Source organism: Canis lupus, chromosome 27 (assembly GCF_011100685.1).
Source record: "Canis lupus familiaris isolate Mischka breed German Shepherd chromosome 27, alternate assembly UU_Cfam_GSD_1.0, whole genome shotgun sequence".
Classification (NCBI taxonomy): domain Eukaryota; kingdom Metazoa; phylum Chordata; class Mammalia; order Carnivora; family Canidae; genus Canis; species Canis lupus.
The window spans coordinates 43,840,841-43,859,637 of NC_049248.1; the positions used below are offsets into that span (position 1 = coordinate 43,840,841).

The 18,797-nt window shown below is 51.6% G+C and overlaps 1 pseudogene; it reads right to left on the reverse strand.

The window, feature by feature from the left end:
- On the reverse strand, positions 1 to 6,508 carry LOC486533 (annotated as a pseudogene).
- Positions 6,509 to 18,797: the final 12,289 nt, after the last annotated feature.

Genomic DNA, 18,797 nt, shown 5'->3' on the forward strand with positions numbered 1-18,797 from the left:
TCATGCCCCCTGCCCCCCCGCAGCCTTCAGGATGTAGGGCTGTGGCACTAGGGGCAGGGTGCCGCAGAGGGACCCCTCGGCGGGGAACACCTTCCCGGGAGGCCTGCCAGGGCCGAACACGGGGCTGGAGGTGCACGTGCGTGTGCACCAACGGGAGGTCTTCCGATTACACTGCGGATGACGCGTGAGCTTTATTGGCAACGCGGAGACGAAGCACGAGGGAGAGGGCGCCGAGGCAGTCACCGAAGATGTCCCCGTGGGGCTGCAGCCTCACCACTGCCAGGGGGTCGGGCTCCGAAGGCAGGCGAGGCCCGTGGGACAGCGTGGCCCCCGCGCCCCCACCGTGGGCAGCCAAGGGGCCCGGGGCGGGCTGGCTCTCAGGAGCCACCAGGGCGGGGAGACCAGGCGGGGAGACCCCGGGCCCGGCCGGCTGCGCGCGGAGCCCACATGCGGGAAGACGAGGTTGCAGGCGGGCAGGCTGGCGGCTCTCCAAGCCCTTCCGCTTCGGGCGCGGGGCCCGCCTGGAGGCAGGGGCCCTGGACTTGGGGGGCCATGTGCTTGCGAAGCCCGAGGTGCTACCCGAACCGCACCAAGGAGCTGCTGCTGCACCTCTGGCCGCAGGGCGCACAGGCCCGGCCTCACCGCCACGTTCCCGCTGCACGGGGCGCTGCACACGCTGCCGGTCACTGGCCGGGAGCCCGACACGCAGAGGTCCCCGCAGACGACCCCGCCCCGGGAGCTGCTGATGCCTGCGAGGGGGGGGAGGAACGGGGCTTAGTCTCCCCACCAGGTCATCACCCCCCGCCCCTGCCTACTGGCCAGCGCCCCCTTCTCTTGCTCAGGGCTCCTCCCTCCACTTCTACGCCTCCCTTCCCCCCAGATCCCCTCCCCGCCCTGCCCCGCACCCCTTCCTGCACTCTGGCCTCCAACATCCTTGATAAACTCCAGGTCTTCCCTATAGGCAGAAATAGCTATTTAACTTATAATCACTCACCGCCACCTCCCCCCACCCCCTTCCTTTCAGGGTTTCACAGTGTGGTCTGGGCTGGCCTCCTGTATTTGTAAATAAAATTTTATTGGAACCAAGCCATGTGTACTCTTTAGGAGTTGCTTGTGGCTGTGGCTTTCACATGACAGTGACAGAGCCGAGTAGTTGAGACAGGGGCTGGATGGCTCATAAAGCCTGAAATAGTTACGATTTTGGTCCTTTAAGAAAACGTTTGCCCGCCAGGAACCCCAAGCCCTTCTTTCAGAACCCACAGCACAGATTACTTACAGACCTTTACGGCACCAATGCCCTCACACAACCTTGTAGGGAGAGAGCAAAGAGACAAAAACTAGTTGGGGAGGACGATGCTTGCAAATTCCCTCCTCCACGGACGCTTGATGCAAATAATATGCAAATGATATGCAAATATGCACGCAGCTCAAAGCACAGGGTAGGGGAGATTGAAGAGCCTCTTCCCACACCTGTGGGCCTCACCTGTGCTCCTCGCCCTCCAGCAGCCGCCTGTAGGTGGCGATCTCGATGTCCAGGCCCAGCTTGGAGTTCATCACCTCCTGGTACTCCTTGACCAGGCAGGCCATGTCCTGCTTGGCCTTCTGCAGGGCGGCCTCCAGCTCGGCCAGCTTGCAGCGGGCGTCGGTGAGGGCCGCCTCGCCCTGCTGCTCCGCCTGCGTCACGGCGGCCTCCAGCTTGGTGTTCTGGGGGCGCAGAGAACAGGGTGCTATGGTCCCGGGTCTCTCTCTCCATTTCCTGGATGTGTCTGGTCGCTCCCACCTCCAACCCCCCCCAAAAAGGCCTCTCCCTTCATCAGCCGGGTCCCCCCAAGGGCCACAACCAGGGCCTCTAGCCAGGCACATGGGCTCGGGCGTGAGTGGGGTGGTCCCTGGGGCACACACTGCCTGGGCGGCCCTGGGACGCTCAACGTGAGCCCTACCTGGCACTTGGCGTTCTCGACCTCGGCCGTCAGCCTCTGGATCATGCGGTTGAGCTCGTTGATCTCCTCCTTGGTGCGGCGCAGGGTCTCCCCGTGCCGGATCACTGTGGCCTTCATCTCCTCACACTGTGTGTGTGTGGGGGGGAGCACAGGGGCTCCTGAGGCTCAGGACGGGTCATCCCGCTAAGCCCCACACCTTGCACAACTGCCACCCCAACCCGAGGGCTGCCTGCCCTTCCCTCGTCCATCCCAGCTGGACAAAACCCAAAGCCCTTTCAGCATCCCTCCTTCTGGGGCTGTGGCAGGGGGAGGCTGGGCCCCGACCTTGCTGCGGTACCAGGACTCGGCCTCAGCCCGGCTGCGGCTGGCGATGTCGTCGTACTGGGCCTTGATCTCGGCCACGACGCAGTCCATGTTCAGGTCCCTGCTGTTGTCCATCTTGACGATGACTGAGGTGTCTGAGATGTGGGCGTGGAGGACGCGGATCTCCTGCGGGGGCGGGGGGAGGATGGAAGATCTTGTTTGCACCCCAGCCTCTCCCAGCACGTGTGGACCCAACCCTCCCTGGTCTCCCGCCCCTGCTCCCACTATAGCCCCATGGACTGCAGGCCTCAGCCCGATCCCAGGCCAACCAGTCCCAGGCCAGGGCCCCCTCTTCCAGGCTGGCTGCCAGTTCTCTGCCTGGACCACGGCCCCTCACCTCCTCATACAGGCGCCGCAGGAAGTCGATCTCCTCGGTCAGGGCTTCGGCGTTGGCCTCCAGGTCTGACTTGCGGAGGTAGGCGCAGTCCACATCCTAAAGGGGAGAGGGTGGCACGGGTGTGTCACTGGGAAGGAAGGCAGCACAAGCTCTTCCCACCCGGGAGGGCACCCACCAGTCTCTCCCTGGAGACTCTCCTTGGCTGCTCATCCTAGTGCCTGGCTTTGGTGAAGTCTTTGCGCAGGGAAAGGGGGCAGGAGTAGGTTTGAGTAAGGACGGGGGACCGTGAGGTTGCCAGGCACTTCCTCTGCTACCTACCTGGATGATCCTCCCAGAATGCACACCTTGCTGAAACTTAGGCTCTGTGTGAAATGGGTCTGTTCTAGTGATGCCCCAGCCCTCTGTGCCCTGGCATCTCAGGGAAGGCAATCTAGATCTGTGGTCAGAAGAAGAGGTCTCAGGGATCATTTCTGCCCGTTCCAAGCCAGGGCAACTCAGGACCAAGACGCTTGACTCTCCGTGCCTCAGTTTCCTCCCAGTGACCCCTGCCTTCCTCGTATGCAGGTGGTGGGAAGGACCTGGGGGGAGTCCACATGATGGCGTCGGTGGTGAATCAAGTCTACGGGGTGAGGAACAACAGCACTGTTCACGCCAGCCTCTCCCAGCTGTTGGTGGCCTGAGAATGTGGCCTCCTGGAGCATCCGTGTGCTCTGGCACTCACGGTATTTAGGGGGGGCCACTCTCCAGCAGGCACAGGGCAGAAGGGGATGGGAAACCCATGGGCCAGATGGGAGTTACCCCGGACAGGGGCCTCGAGTGCCCTGCTTGTCCTGGGATGAATGTCCGGGGCGTCTCTGGGAGTACTGAGGCGTGGAGGGCTGGGGAGGGAAATCGGGAGGTGTTGCTCGTGTGTGATTCTGGGGCAGCCGCTCAGCCTCTGAATGACGGACCCCTCCCTCTGCCTCTGCCCTGCTTTCTGGGTTGGGGGACAATCACTTACCTTTGTCAGGACCCACAAATTCATTCTCAGCAGTGGCCCTTAGTGCCACCTCCTCTTCATATCTGCAGATGAAGGGCACAGGCGTCAGTGGCTAGAGCTTTAGTCGGGTGGGGTCTGAAGAGGACGAAAGGAGAGCCAAGGCCCAGGCAAGCACATTCCGGGAACTGGAGCTTCTGGAGGTGGTCACAGAATCAACACGTGCTGGACTAGAAGGGAGCCTGCCCGTCCCTTGCTTCTGGGCACTCAGGCCAACCTGTCACCCAGCGCTCTTCCTGTTTCAGGGGCTGCTCATTCCCGATGGGGTGGCAGGGTTGGGACGGGGGTGCCGTGCACATTGGTTGGCCTTCTGTTCTGGATTGTAACTCCAGAGACTGTGAGAAACTGAGGGGCGGAGGGGCTGTGTTACTGTTGGGTTGGGGAAGGGGGGGATAGTCTTCATGGAGGAAAGGAATGCAGAGCAGGGTTGGGAGGGATAGAGGAGGATGAAAGCCTCCACTGAGAGCTCTCCCAGGGCAGGGCTTATGGTCCTTTTATCTCTGTCCTCGTGCCCAGCCTGAGGTTGCATGGAAGGCCGAGGGGGAAGGGCTACCTAACTGGGGAGGTTAGAGAGGGCAGGCTCTCAGCAAGCAGCACGGCGGGACCCAAGGAGGAAGTACGGGGGAGGGGGAGGTCGGTTGGATGCTTAACTGCGGGCCAGGAAGATGATGTGAATGGAGGAAGGTTCTGGAAAGTGGGGAGGGTAAAGGCTGCGGGGAAGTGAAGCATGCAAGACCGGAAGTCATTTGCGCTGACGACGGGCAATGGCCAGCACACAGGACCAGCCACCCCTCCCCACCCCAGAGTCCCATTGCTCATTTTAACTGGAGTTGAGACATTGCTTTGCTTTTTAGGCCTGGCGTCCTTCCAGCCAGCCTGAGGAGTGGAGCTGGGATTCCTTACTCGGGAGTCCAGAAACGGGGACTGCTGATGTTATATGCGCTCACTGCAGGTGGTCCTGGCTGACAGGGCTCATGTGGCAGGGGGTCTCCGGGCTGCCGTAGCCCCCCATCCTGCCTTTCCTGCCGTAGCCCCCCATCCTGCCTTTCCAAGCCGCCGCCAGCTCCCACACTGCTCTGCTGTGGAGATCTCTGGGGTCAAGCGGAGGAGCCACTGCCCAGGGTCACACAGCAGATCAGGGGAGACACTGGATGTGGAGCCCACACCGCCTGCTCCTGGGCCAGGACATCTTCCATGCTCGGCTCCCCGGCTGCCTTTCCCGGGTGTCACCGTCGGCACACTCAGGGTGCAGTGCCTGCTGAGAGGGACCGCCTGGGCCTGGAGTCCAGCTCTGCCACCCGCTCTCAGGGGTCCATGGGCAAACCCCCTGCCCTATGCCCCTGTCTCCTTTATCTTCTGTGTGCAGTCAAAGGGCTGGACTAGGGGCAGTGATTCTCCGGTGTGAAGCCTTCGCAGGCTGACTTCAGGATTTCCCATCCCCTTGTACTATTTTACATGTGATTCATTTATAGGTGGATTTGCTTCACATTTACACTTAAGTGGGGTTCAAGGGCTAACTTTATATTGAGAGTTGAAGAACCAGGGGCGAGGGGCATGGGGCAGGGTCATAGGCATACATAAAAGCAAGTCACACAACATTAAATTCTAGCTGAAACTGTCGTCCCCAGCAGCTCTGAACCTGAGGGTTGCTCTCTTTATTTATTTTATTTTTATTTTTATTTTTTTTTGGTTGCTCTCTTTATTAAAAGTGGAAGAACAGCAAGTATTAGAGGGACACCGAAGACTACCAGCACCTAATTTTAGATTTAATCTTAAGGATTGACACAAACGTGAGAAGAGAGCAGTTTTCCCATCAGCTGTTTCAATGTTATTAATGCTTTCATGTACCACCTCAAATGGTCACTGAGCAGCATCATCAGCCTCCTTTCCCCATTTCTAGAGACTGACCGGGGACTTCCAAGGTTCTCCCCGGACGTCCAGGCTCACCGAGAGCATGAGCGAGGACAACCCTCTTGTCCGTGGGGACCCTGCCTGACTGGACCCAGGTTGTATATAATGATAGTGTCATCCGATTAGGGGCTGCTGCCCTGTGCTCATCTCTCTGTGTCTGTCTGTGCCCTGGACGTGCGTCCGTCTCCTCCATCATCAGACTAGGAGCTCCTCTGGGCCACATCTCTCCTGCCCCTGACTCCCTCCTCAGCCTCGGTCCTGAGCATGGGTGGGACAGAGGAAGGGTGCGGTCGGGGACACCCATCCTTAGGGTGCCCCTGCGGTCCTCCTCCTATTCTTCTGTTGGTTTTTGCATCTACGTGCACGGACCGCCCTGTGCCTCTGGCATGAGGGGTCAGAGCCCGTCCCCGTCTCTGTGCGGGGACCTGCCTGCCTGGCCAGAGGGGCACGTGCAAGCCACACCATCCCACCGGGAGCCTGTGCCCCGTAGTCACGTCTTTGGTGCATCCGGGCCCTGAGCTGTGTCTGTCCGGTCCATCAGACTGGGAGCTGCCCTGGGCCCGCCCTGTCCTGCCCCTGACCCCGCAGGAACTGAGGGCCTGGGAAGGGACACCCACCTTGTCGATGAAGGCGGCGAACCTGCTGTTGAGGCACTTGATCTGCTCCTTCTCCTCGTGCTTGCCACACTGTGCGTTGGGGTCGATCTCCAGGTTGAGGGGCGTCAGGAGGCTCTCGTTGACCGACACGGTGGTGATGCAGGGCGGGCTGGGCCCGCAGAGGCCCCCGACCCGGTAGCCGAAGCTGCGGCCGCAGGAGCCGGCGCGGAGGGGGCGGCCGTGATGCAGCAGCGGGACCGCAGGCCGCGGCACAGCTCAAGGTCCTGGGGCCGCCGCTGGCGCCGAGGCGGGAGGAGCAGGACATGGTGCGGAGGCAGGGGGGTGCTGGAGCCTGAGGCCGCGCCGCCCCTTCTATGCGACCCAGGCCTTTACGGGGGGATCTGGGTGCCCCGGCCTCCGCCTGCCACCATCAAAGCGGCCCGGGCCGCCGCCGCCTCCATAAACTGGCTTCACGACCCGCCTGCGCTTTATGGGCCCGGAGGCCCGGTCACCCCCACGGGCCATGCGCGGAGGACTGGGGCGCCCCCTCTGCCCCCCTTGGTGGGGACCCGGGCGGGCAGCCCCATCATGGGCTGTGCCCCGGGGCGGCCACCCGCCTGCAGTCAGGGCAGCATTGGTCCCCGTGTACCCTGAGGGCATGGGGCGCGGGGCATTGGATGGGGGGCATGGGGCAGGGGGTGAGGGGCTTGGGGCTGTGGGCATGGGGTAGGGGCTTGGGGCATGGACCGGGGTGCTTGGACCGGGAGGCATGGGGTGGGGGGCATGGGGTGGGGGGCCATGGGGCATAGGGCAAGGGGCATGGTGCAGGGGGGCATGGGGCCGGGAGTATGGGGGGGCATGGGGCAGGTGGCAAGGGGCATTGGGTGGGGGGCATGGGGCCGGGGGTATGGGGGGGCATGGGGCATGGGTTGGGGGACTTGGAACGGGGGGTATGGGGCTGGGGGCATGGGGAGGGGGCATGGGGCATGGGCCGGGGTGCTTGTAGTAAGGGGCATGGGGCGTGTGGTATGGGGTCGGGGGCATGGGGCATGGTGCAGGGGGCTTGGAGTGGGGGGCATGCGGCGGGGGGCTTGTGGCAGAGGGCATGTGGCATGGCGCATGGGGCGGGGGGGGGCGAGCATGCGTGCCCACGTGTGTCCAAAGGTGGGGTGCGGGCCGGGGGTCTCGGTCCCGCAGATTCGTGTCTTGACCTTGGAAGAATGAATAACCTTTCTGAGCCTCAGTTTCCCCACGTGCAAAGTAGGAAGAGTAGATAGTCCCCACCTGCAAGCTGTGGCAGGACCTCAGGACACAATGGCAGGGAAGCACTAAGGCCCTACCTAGCCCTGAGCACGCTGCATCTTAGCCGACAGGCCGAGAAGCCGTCCCCAGCACTTAGTAAGAGCTCCGTAAATGTTTGTTTGCTCTATTTATTCTGCTACTGTTAATTCGCCATTTATCCCTGTCTCCCTTTGGGCAACAACTTTCTCTTCTCTCTTCCTCAGAACTCAGCTCACAGCTCCTTTCCTTGTAAGTGTTGTGCCGGGAGCCCCCCTCCCCGGTGGAAATTGCTCCCTGCACCCCTCTCCACTCTCCCAGGGGAGGGGAAGGCCGCTGCAGTAGGGGGTGCCTGCCCTGTGTGGGGGCCCTATGACGAACACATTATCTTATCTTTACCCTCAGGGCATCTTCGCAGGTCCGTGTTGTGCCCATTTACCTGACTGGGAATGTGAGCTCAGAGCGGTCCAGCGACTTGTTTAACATCAAGCACAGAAAACTCTGTGCAGGAGTGGATTCAGAGTCTGAAAGGAGGCTCCCAGCCCTCCCCGACGCCGGCCCCTCCGAGGCTCTGAGGGTTGAGCCTCACTCCTAGGCAAGAGCCCAGACTGCTAGGCTTTGGGGTCCTAGAAGAATAGGCCCGATCCAAAGCCTTCTCCTCAACTGGTGCTCGGTCATGGCCACCAACCCTAGAAGGCCATCATCCACGATAATGGAAGTTAATTATATGTCCAGTTATGGGCAGAGGAAACTAGAATGTGAACTCAGCAGGCAGCATGAAAGAAAAACATGCAAATCACCCTTAGCTTCCTTTGCTTTTAAAAATAAGCTGTTATTATGCAAAGGGTAATTAAGTTCTGGAAGTCCAGAAGTCATCATGGCCAGCTCTGCCTGGCAACCCGTTTCCAGAGCCTGCCCCTCGGCCCCCTCTGCTATCTTTCCCAACACTCTTGTGGGCCTGAAGCCTTTTGGCCTGGCCTGGACTTTGCAGCGGCTTCAGCCCAACATTAGCGCTGTCGTCTGTGGAAGGGGGAGTCCAATTCCATGGTGTCTGGTACTTCCACTCCCAGCTTCAGCTGGGACCGCCGGTGGTGTTACTGATGGCTTCAGGACCAGATGTTTCTACTCTACTTCTCTCCAGGGAACAGTAGTATTGGAGAAGACTTCCTTTGGTGTCTCCCTCACTAGAAGGAGTGGAGCTGCCCTGACGCCTGGAGGATTTAAATTAGACTTACGGAGGCTCTTAAGTGATGCTCGCTTGGACGTCTTTCTGGGTTTTGGTGGGTGTATGGAGCTGACTTTTCTGGAAGTGTCCCCAGAGGGAGCCCTTTGAAGGAGACTGTCTGGAGAGTGTGGCCTCGAACTTGTGGTTTGGTTGAGGGAGAGACTCTGTGTCAGGTGGGGTGAGGACTCCTGAAGGCACTCGGGAAGGGGTGGAGGTGAATGTGGGTTTTGGGCATCCTGGTATTTGGATCCCTCCCACCACGTCCACAGACATGGGTTCTACGGCATGAAGTAGCTGAACAAATACGTTTTTGGTTGTGTGGTTGACTTTGCCAGGCCTTGGTGGGGCCCTGCCAAGGGTCCAGTGTCGTCAGTTGCCTTGAAAACTTGTCCTCTGAGGCCTTGCCCGTGGATCCCCCGGAACGTTCTTCCCTCAAAGCTGCCAGGGTCCCCCGAAAGAAGCCATCCTGACCTGGATTCCTTTCCCCTCCTGAATTATCTAAGTGCTGAGTCCACAGGCTTTGGCTGACCTTGACTCTTTTGAGCCCCCTCAGGCCCTCAACTGTGGAAGAAATACTTTCAAGGCTTCAGAGTTGCCTGAGTATAGGATTTTCCAAAGCCCCATCTCGACAGCGTTACCCCAGGACAGAGGAGAAACGGCTGCGGAATCCCCCGAAACCAAGAAAGTGACAACATGGCCATTTTATATGGCGAGGCGGGTGGAGCCGGGTGTTTGGGTTTCTAAGAGGAGGGGCAGTGAAGGGGGGGGTGTCAGCATCCTCTTCTCTGGCTTATCTCTTCCAGCCTAGCTCACTACTACTTGTGGATCATCTTGCTTTAGCTCCCCTAGTGGAGTCCTCAAATCCGGCTCCGTACGACCCACTCAGAGCTGCAGCTCTGGGGCACCCGGGGGGGGCTCAGTGGTTGAGCGTCTTCCTTTGGCTCAGGTGGTGATCCCGGGATCCTGGGAGCGAGTCCCACATCGGGCTCCCTGCATGGAGCCTGCTTCTCTCTCTGCCTCTCTCTCTGCCTCTCTCTCTGTGTCTCTCATGAATAAATAAATAAAATCTTAAAAAAAAAAAAAAAAAGATGCAGCTCTGCTGTGCCTTCAGCTGCCCCTCGGCCTGCGGCCCTGCCTGTCACCGCCGTCCTCTGCCCTAACCATGTGCAGGAGGGACTGCAGGGCTTCAGGAAGTGAGCGGGTGGGGAAGGTCTGTTTTCTCAGAAGGGGTTACATGATCTGGCAATTGGGAGCCACTGAAGGCTCCAAACCAGCCTTGGAAGCTTCTTCCTTTGTTTTTTTATTTTTATTTTTAATTTTTATTTTATTTTATTTATTTATTTATTTTTAAACTTCTTCCTTCGTTAACCTACCCTGTGCTTTTATCAGCATTAGAGGCAGTGACCGGCAGACACAAGAAGGGAGGAGAGGCTGAGTTACCTGCTCAGAGCCTTTCCCCATTGCATTATGAGCTCAGGAGAGGGGCCCTATCCCTGCTCACCCACCCATCCTGTAGACCTGTCCAGAGCGCTTACTCTATCCTGACATTATGCTGGCGACTAGGGGTGCAAAGATATGACCCCGCCTCTGCTCCACCTGTTCACACTCACTGGATCACGCTGCTGATTCCACCCACCTTCCTGGATCTAAGCTCAATCAATTTATTATATTAGAGTAATAAAAAATCAAGATCTTTAAAATGAGTAATGGGCTTATTTAAGTTAGAGAAACGTACTATGGGGGATGTGGGTGAGAGGGATATGTCAGACATCCCGGGGGAGGGGCGGGATGGTCTCTCCCTTCTGTTACCAGCCAAGTCTCTGATCATTTCTCTTGCTCCAAATCCCTTTCCCTGTGGAGGTATGATGAAGAGGTCACTTTGGGGAGTGAGCTTGTCGGGATCAAGCAGGTGAGTGGGTCTGCCTGTGGCCGACCTCAGGGGCATCCAGTACTCCTTCCTTCGGCTAATACATTCATATTTTATTTCCTTCCGAGGAAAGGCATTTTCCTCCTCACACCCCAGGAGATCCACAGAGATCTTCCTTTACAGAGAGGCCCAGAGAGGTAAAAAAAAACTCCCTAAAGTCTCATACAATGTTTTGCTAGAGTGGAAGGGAGAGCTTAGCTCTCCAACCTTCAACATCTGGATCGATGCCTATGACCTGCTTTGCAAAACAGGCTCTGGGAACTGGTTCCAGAACACAATTAGTTAGAAAGCAGGAGAAAAGGAGGCCTCAACCTGAGATGGCAAGTAGAAAGATATTTTTATTGTATCAGAGAGATGAAAAAGCTGTGGCTCTGGGAGACTGGTCGCGATCAGGAGTGACCAGTCTCCAGGAGTGTGCATGGGGAGGCAGTCGGTGCTGGATTCCTGGGGACAAGTGGGGATCTCTGGTCCTACTGATTTTGGCAGGTCTCACTTCCCAGAACCTGGGAGAGCCTGCCCCTTATGTTCTTTTGGGACAAGGTGGGGAGTTGCTGACCCATTGGGGATACTGCACCCCAGACCTTCTGGGGAATCTTGAGTGATTCCTTGGGTGACTGGGTTCAGAGCTGGAGACCATGTTATTTCTGGGACCACTGTCAGGAACTGGTACCCAGGCCTAGGGCCGACTTTGTCTCTCCTGCATCAGGCTGTGTGAAGGCAGCAGAGCTGTGATTCTGGCCCTGAAGGGAGACGCTGCAGTTAGACAGTGGGAAGAATGTTTTAGCTTTGAGGGTGGAGAGACCCAGGGAGAAGGGGTTTCCTTCATTTCCTGCCCCACAGTGACGAAGAGGGAGCTGGATGACAGGTTGCGAGTGGAATAGTCTTCACGCCACACCTGTTGGAGTGGGAGTCTTACTTTCCCATGGTTAGGAAGCTCATATTTTCTCCTTGTCCAAGCAAACTTGTCCACGTTCCAGATGTCAAATACTTTCCTGGACTAAAGCAGGTGTCTCATCAGCTTGGTCGTTCCCAGGGAGGTCTTCCTGAAATCAGTTACGGAAGAATAGATTAAGAAGGGATTGAGATTCAACCATAAGATGGACTCCCTTCCGGTAAAGGGTGGGAGTCCAGAGGACAAACCACAAGGAAGCTCATGTTGGCTTTCCTTATCATGGGAGATGTGGATGAGCAGGAGCCCTCCTGTCCACCTGGGCGCTCTTGGTGGGTAGGGAGGGGGTTTTGGTTGACGAGGGGTTGGATGCTGTTTGGAACCAGCTCCCCACCCCTGCCAAAGTTTCGGACTTATTATTATCCCCGTGCAGGTGTGAGCAGCTCTCTGGTGGAGTTGTATGTGGGGGCCTCTCAGTCACCTGTTCCTGTGGCATCAGATACTGTGCAATGGGAGCTTGTGGTGGCAGCTGTGAGAAGTGCCACGCTGCCTGGGCTTGATGAAACACCAGGCCCTCAGCTCTCCCACCCTCCCCGAGGATACCAGCTGGCCCTCTCGCCAACCCAGATCATGGTGGTGGGGTGTGACCACTTGATCTCACCCTGGCCCGTCTCCCCTGCTGTCCATGTGTCATTTCTTGCTGTGTGGGAGTCTCCCTCCTTATCTCCTGCCTCCCTCAGGCTGAGGAAGGATATGGGGAGGAGAGGCACATGGATATAGTCTGTTGGAGGATTCTGGGCCACCTGACCTATGAAGAGGACAGTCCCTCAGCCCCCTCCACCTTCACTTTGCTCTTCCCCGAACTCTTGCTCCTCCTCCCTTCCTTTCCCAGATGTTTCTTCCCTCCATGCCATTGGTGCTTAAAATAAAGTCACATAGTTCCTGTCATGCTTTCAATATTTCCATCCATTATTTCAGTCCTGGAAAGGGTGGGTGGGATTTCCAGGAGCATTCAATGTGGTGGGGGCTGCTAAGGCCATGCTAGCTATTTATTTGATTGAGTATTAAGGCTGAGGACAATGAGGAGGAGTGTTCTGATGGCTCCGGGCTCCAAAGGGAATGCTCTAGTGTCTGACCCAGTATTGGCTTGTAACACCCACTGAGCAATGTTAAGAGAATAAATGAATTCACGTCTAAGATTTCCAATTTCCCACAGGGCATCTCTACTTGGATGTCACATTGATATCTGGAATTCAAAATGCTTTGAAAATAACTTATCATTTTCCTCTGTCCTGAGGCCCATTTGTCAGCTTTTTCTCTTTCTACCAGTTCTTCCCAATACCTCCAGCTTCAAGCCCTTTAATACCTATTTCCCCCACCCAACGAGTCACAGAACTCTGCCATTTTTTCCTTTGAAAAATGCCACGAGGAGCTTCTTGCAAAATGTCAGACTAGGACCTCTGAAAAATCCTTTTGTCATTAGTCACCTACAGTTCTGGAAAAATATACTTAAGATATTTTTAAATGCATTATTGAGCCAGCAAGAAGGTATGGCAAGTTATAAGGAAGGACAAAATGGGAATTCCAGAATTGCAAAGTACAATTATTGAAGTGAAAAACTCAATGGACGGACTTAACAGAAGACTAAAGATGTCAGGAGGTAGGGTCAGTATCTTAAGACAGATGAATAGAGATTTTCCAGTCTGAAAAACAGAGAAAAAAATATTGGAGAAAAAGTAACAGAGTCTTGGAGACCTGTGGAACAGTATTGAATAATCTACCATATGCATGCATACACAGGTGAGAATGATGTGGGAAAATATTTGAAGGTGTACTCTCCATATTTGGTGAAAACCAGCAATTTACAGATCCAAGAACTCTTGTGGTGCCCAAGGAGACAACTAGCAGTTTAAAGCAAAAATAATGATATTGTTTATAATGTACGTAGAAGTAAAAGATCTGGCAATGATGACAAAGATAATGAGGAGGCATGTCAATGAATTGCACTGTTGTGAAGTGTGACGTGTCAGTTGTGAAGTGTGGAGTAGCACAGTAGTAACTCCAAGTAGACTTTGATGATTAAGGATATACAGCTTTAGCTCTAAACAATCAGTAAAAACAAATATTTATTATAATAAATAAAAATAAAATATTTCGATAGAATAATATTAAATATTTGAAAGTGTTTGATTAATTCAAAAGAAAGCAGACAGGAATAATAGCAGACCCCCAAAACCCACCTGAGACAAATGAGAAACAAAGAACAAGATGGCTGGCTCAAATCCAATCACATAATAATTACATGAGGTGTTTATGTTAAAAACCCCTCAATAACAAGAAGACAATTCAGTGAAAATGGGCAAAAGACTTCAACATTTCACAGAAGAAGATGAATTAAGGGCCATTGAGCACATGGGAACTTGCTCATCATTATTAGTCAATCGGGAAAATTGCTTTGAGAAAAACTGAACACCCACAAGAAGGCTAACATTTAAGAGACTGATGATACCAAGTATGGAGCAGCTGGAGCTTTCACGGAGAGTAAAATGGTAAAATGGTCACCTTGGAAAACAATTTGGCAATTTCTTATCAAGTTAAATGTACACCGCCAAATGACAAATCAATTCCACTCTTGGGTGTTGATTCAAAAGAAATGAAAAATAGGTCTACCTCGAGACTGGTACATGAATTTCTCAGGGCCTTCATTTAGAATAGCCCCCAACCAGGAACAACAGTGAATGGACAAACAAAACTGAGATTTATTTATACAACAGAATATGACCCAAAAGAACGACCTACTGGTTCATGAAAAGATGAACCTTAAAAACACTAAGCTGAGTGAAAATTCAGATATAGAGGAACACGCACTTAATGCTTCTATTTATACAAAGTTCTAGAAATGGCAATGCTAATTGATGGGGACAGAAATTAGATTAGACTGGTGGTTGTCTGGGATGAGGTGGGGAGATGGGCAGCAAAGGGGCATCAGGGAAGTTTCTGAGATGATGGAAATGTTCATTCAGTCATGGTTAGATTGGGCATGCATCCATCAAAACGTGTCGAGCTGTAAGCTTAATATGTGTGCGTTTGATTGTGTGTGTATTTTCTCTCAATAAAATTAATAAAATGATGACTTAAAAACCCAGTCTAACAAATATGTGAAAGACCTATTCCTAAAGAAATATAAATGTTACATGAAATGAAAGATAACAAAGCAGCCCTAGCTAAATGAAGAGTTAGATCATATTCATAGATGGGAAACTTTATTATCATAAAGACATTAATTCTCCTAAAACTGATTTACAGGGTCAATGCAACTACAATCAAATCCTAAATAAGATCTTACCTAAGTCTTAACAAGTTGATGCTAAAATTTATGGTGAAGAATAACAATCAAGAATAGTCAAAGCGCTATAAAAGAATAAATGGGATAAGAAAGAATGAATATTTGCCCTTTCAGAGATAATTATAAAGCTATTAACTGAGTGTAGTAGCCACAAAAAGATAGAAAAATTGGCCAATGGAACGAACTAGAGAGCCTTTAAATTGGCATATATTATATATATGGAATGTGGCATATATAGTATATACATATTAGATATGCTTTATGTATAATATTTTTATTATAATATAATACAACATGCATTATATAAAAACATATTATGCATATATCACATATTTATATGTTATACATAAAATACATCATACAAGTCAATTATATATATACAAATATATATCAATTATTGTGTGTATATTATATAAATATATTAAATATGTCAATTATATATATAAATATATAACCGGGTGCTTGGGTGGCTCAGTCAGTTGAGCACCTGACTCTTGATCTCAGCTCAGGTCTTGATCTCAGGATCATGAGTTCAAGCCCTGTGTTGGGTTCCACAATGGGTGTGGAGCCTACTTAAAAAAAAAAACACTAAAGTTATATGTAGTATATAAAGTTATATATATACCTTATACGTCTGTATCTTTGATATGCAACAATGATATTGCAGATCTGTAGTAAAGGAAGGATCATGCATTGGTTACCCACGTGGGAAAAAAAACGGAACTGGATTCTTGCCTTCTATCATACACAAAATCAATTCCAAGTAAATTCAAATTATGTCAAATGCAAAATCTTAAAATTCTTAGAAGAAAAAACTGGTGAATGTCTTTCTGACCTTGGTATAAGGAAGGATTTTTTTAAAAGATTTTTTAACTTATTCGTTTGAGAGAGAGAGAACAAGCGAACAAGAGCATGAGCAGAGGGGCGGATCAGAGGCAGAGGGAGAAGACTCGCCATCCAGTAGGGTACCTGATGTAGGGCTCCATCCCAGGACCCTTGGATCATGACCTGAGCTGAAGGTGGACACTCAACTGACTGAGCCACCCAGGTGCCCCTAATGAAGGATTTTTATGCAAGGCACACCGAATGCTTAACGTGAAGGAAAAGGTGGGTAAATTAGACATTAAAATTAAGAATATTTCTTTATCAAATATACACCAAGTGAAAAGACAAGAGGCCTTAAACTTGAAGGTGATATTCGTATTATGTGTAAGTGACAAAGCGTAATATCTAGAAGTAGAAATTTATATAGAAATATAAAACCACTTAGAATCTAACAAAAATAAGGCAAACAACCCAACAGAAACAATGGGCAAAAGAAAAGGAAATCCAGACAGATAATACATACTTAAAGAGATATTCAGCCTCGATGGGAATCCTGCAAATGCAAAGCAAAACCAAAAATGAGACTGATGATATCATTTCATTGTTGAAAATTAAGACACGTCAGAAAAAGACATGAATCTGGAATCTGATCAAAGTGTAAATTGTTATTACAACAGCTTTGGCAAATAATTTTTGTCTTGTAATATTGAACATTTGATTCAGAAATTCCAGTCCTAGATGTGTGACACAGAGAAATCCTCACCTACGTCCATCAGAGGACATTTAGAAAAATGTTCATAGCACCAACTTTGTAAGAGAAAACAAAACAAAACAACAATAGAGTCACATAAAGTGTTGTGCATTCACTTAATAGGATGCTATGAATCCTAGTGGAGGCCTCCTGGTTTCATTTTATATATATAATGAAATATATATAATATTATATATTCATATATACATACTATATATTTAGTATATATAAATACTATATATTTATATATATATAAAGTGAGTCCCTTTGCTAAAGGATATCTCTTAAAAAAATAAAAAACAAACCCCAACTAAACAAGGAAAATTGAAAAAAAATTTTTTTCAGGTATATGCACGGATGTGATAATACTAGAAGAAAGCAAGGGAATAATGACACAAATTCAAGGAAGTGGCCACCCCTAGAGCTAGAAAGAACGGGGGCAGGCTAGGGAGGGAGTGTGCAGGCACATGGAAATTACTAGTAACGTTTGGTTCTTTTTTTGCTTGTAAGTGGACTTGTGGGTATTTTATTTTCATTATATTATTAAATACATTAAAAAAATCAATATACTATTTATAAGAAATGAAACCTCAGCAGAAGGCCTAGTTGAAAACCTAAAGACAGAACAGGAAAATCTAAACAGGAAATCTAAAAAAAAAAATCTAAAAAAACAAAAACAAAAACAAAAACAAAACAGGAAATGTTACCTAAAACATGAGGCCGTGAATTCAAAGTGGAAGAGCGTGTTAAGGTGAGCGGTGAGGGCGTCAGCGTGCATCGAACATAGTGGGAGTGAGAAATTCTTCACGAGACTTATTTCCGCTTATGTGCATGGATATGTATGTAGGTACTGATTTGCGATATAAAATATATTTCCTATTTTGAGTTGTGGTTAAAAATTGGTTTGACAGGGGATCCCTGGGTGGCTCAGCGGTTTAGCGCCTGCCTTTGGCCCAGGGAATGATCCTGGAGTCCGGGGATCAAGTCCCACATCGGGCTCCCTGCATGGAGCCTGCTTCTCCCTCTGCCTGTGTGTCTGCCTCTCTCTGTGTCTCTCATGAATAAATAAAATCTTAAAAAAAAAAATTGGTTTGACAGCCAGTATCCTAAACAACCTCTTGTCAAAGCATAGCGGCAGATACGTACCTAAACTTCCATACCAGCGTTATTAGAACAAAGACAAAAGGACACGTGCGCATACTCCGAGGAGAACGGAGAAACAATCACACGCTAGGGTACTACGCAGCTGTGAAACATAAGTAAAGTTAGATGCATCAAAATTCTCACAAATAGCATGTTGGGGAGGGAAAAGCAAGTCACAAAAACAGTCTAACTCTATTTTTTTTTAAAGATTTTATTTATTTATCCATGAGAGACACAGAGGGAAGCAGAGACACAGGCAGAGGGAGCAGCAGGGTCCACGTGGGGAGCCCGATGTGGGACTCGATCCCAGGACCCCGGGATCATGCCCTGATGCTCAGCCACTGAGCCACCCAGGGGCCCCTAATTTTGTTTCTATAAAGCTTAAAGTTAGACAAAACTGAATGATTGCTTAGGGATTCACGCGCACATGATAATAAAGCCGAGGAATGCTTAATACAGAAACCCGGGATAGTGGCTACTTTGGAGACTGGATGGGGTCAGGGACAGAGATACTGTGACCAGGAAGGGGTCCACGCGGGGCTTGGAAGGTACAGGTGGGCACACAAGGATTTGGTTTATTACTGCTGCTGTTTTAATCGTTAAATGTTTGTTACGTATACTCTTTTGTATGGATGAGAAGTTTATAAAACAAAAGGAAAACGCTGCTCAGCTTGTGCTCCTGGTCCCTGGTTACTCCTTCAGCTCAGAGGATCATCCTACCCGGAGTTCCCTGCCTAGTCTTGGAACTGCAGCCCCTCCCGTCCCAGGGTCTCTCTCCCTCCTGTCTATCCTCCCACTGCTACCAGACAGGCCTTCCTTTTTTTTTTTTTAAAGATTTTATTTATTTATTAATCAGAGACACACAGAGAGAGGCAGAGACACAGGCAGAGGGAGACACAGGCTCCATGTAGGGAGCCTGACGTGGGACTCGATCCCGGATCACGCCCTGGGCCGAAGGTGGCGCTACATCGCTGAGCCACCCAGGAGCCCCCAGACAGGCCTTCCTAATTGCACACCAAGGTGGTCGTCTGCTCAAGCACCTTTTGGGGCTCCCCCATTTCTCACTCCATATGCCCAAACTCCGTGGCTCTGCATGTTCCCCCCACCTGAAGGACCCTTCTCTTCCTCTTCTCCCCTTTCCTTTAGGTCATTCCAGCCCAAGGACCTCCACAGTCCCACTCGGGTTGACAGAAAGACCCCTTCCGGCCACTGTCAGAACTCTGCAATTAT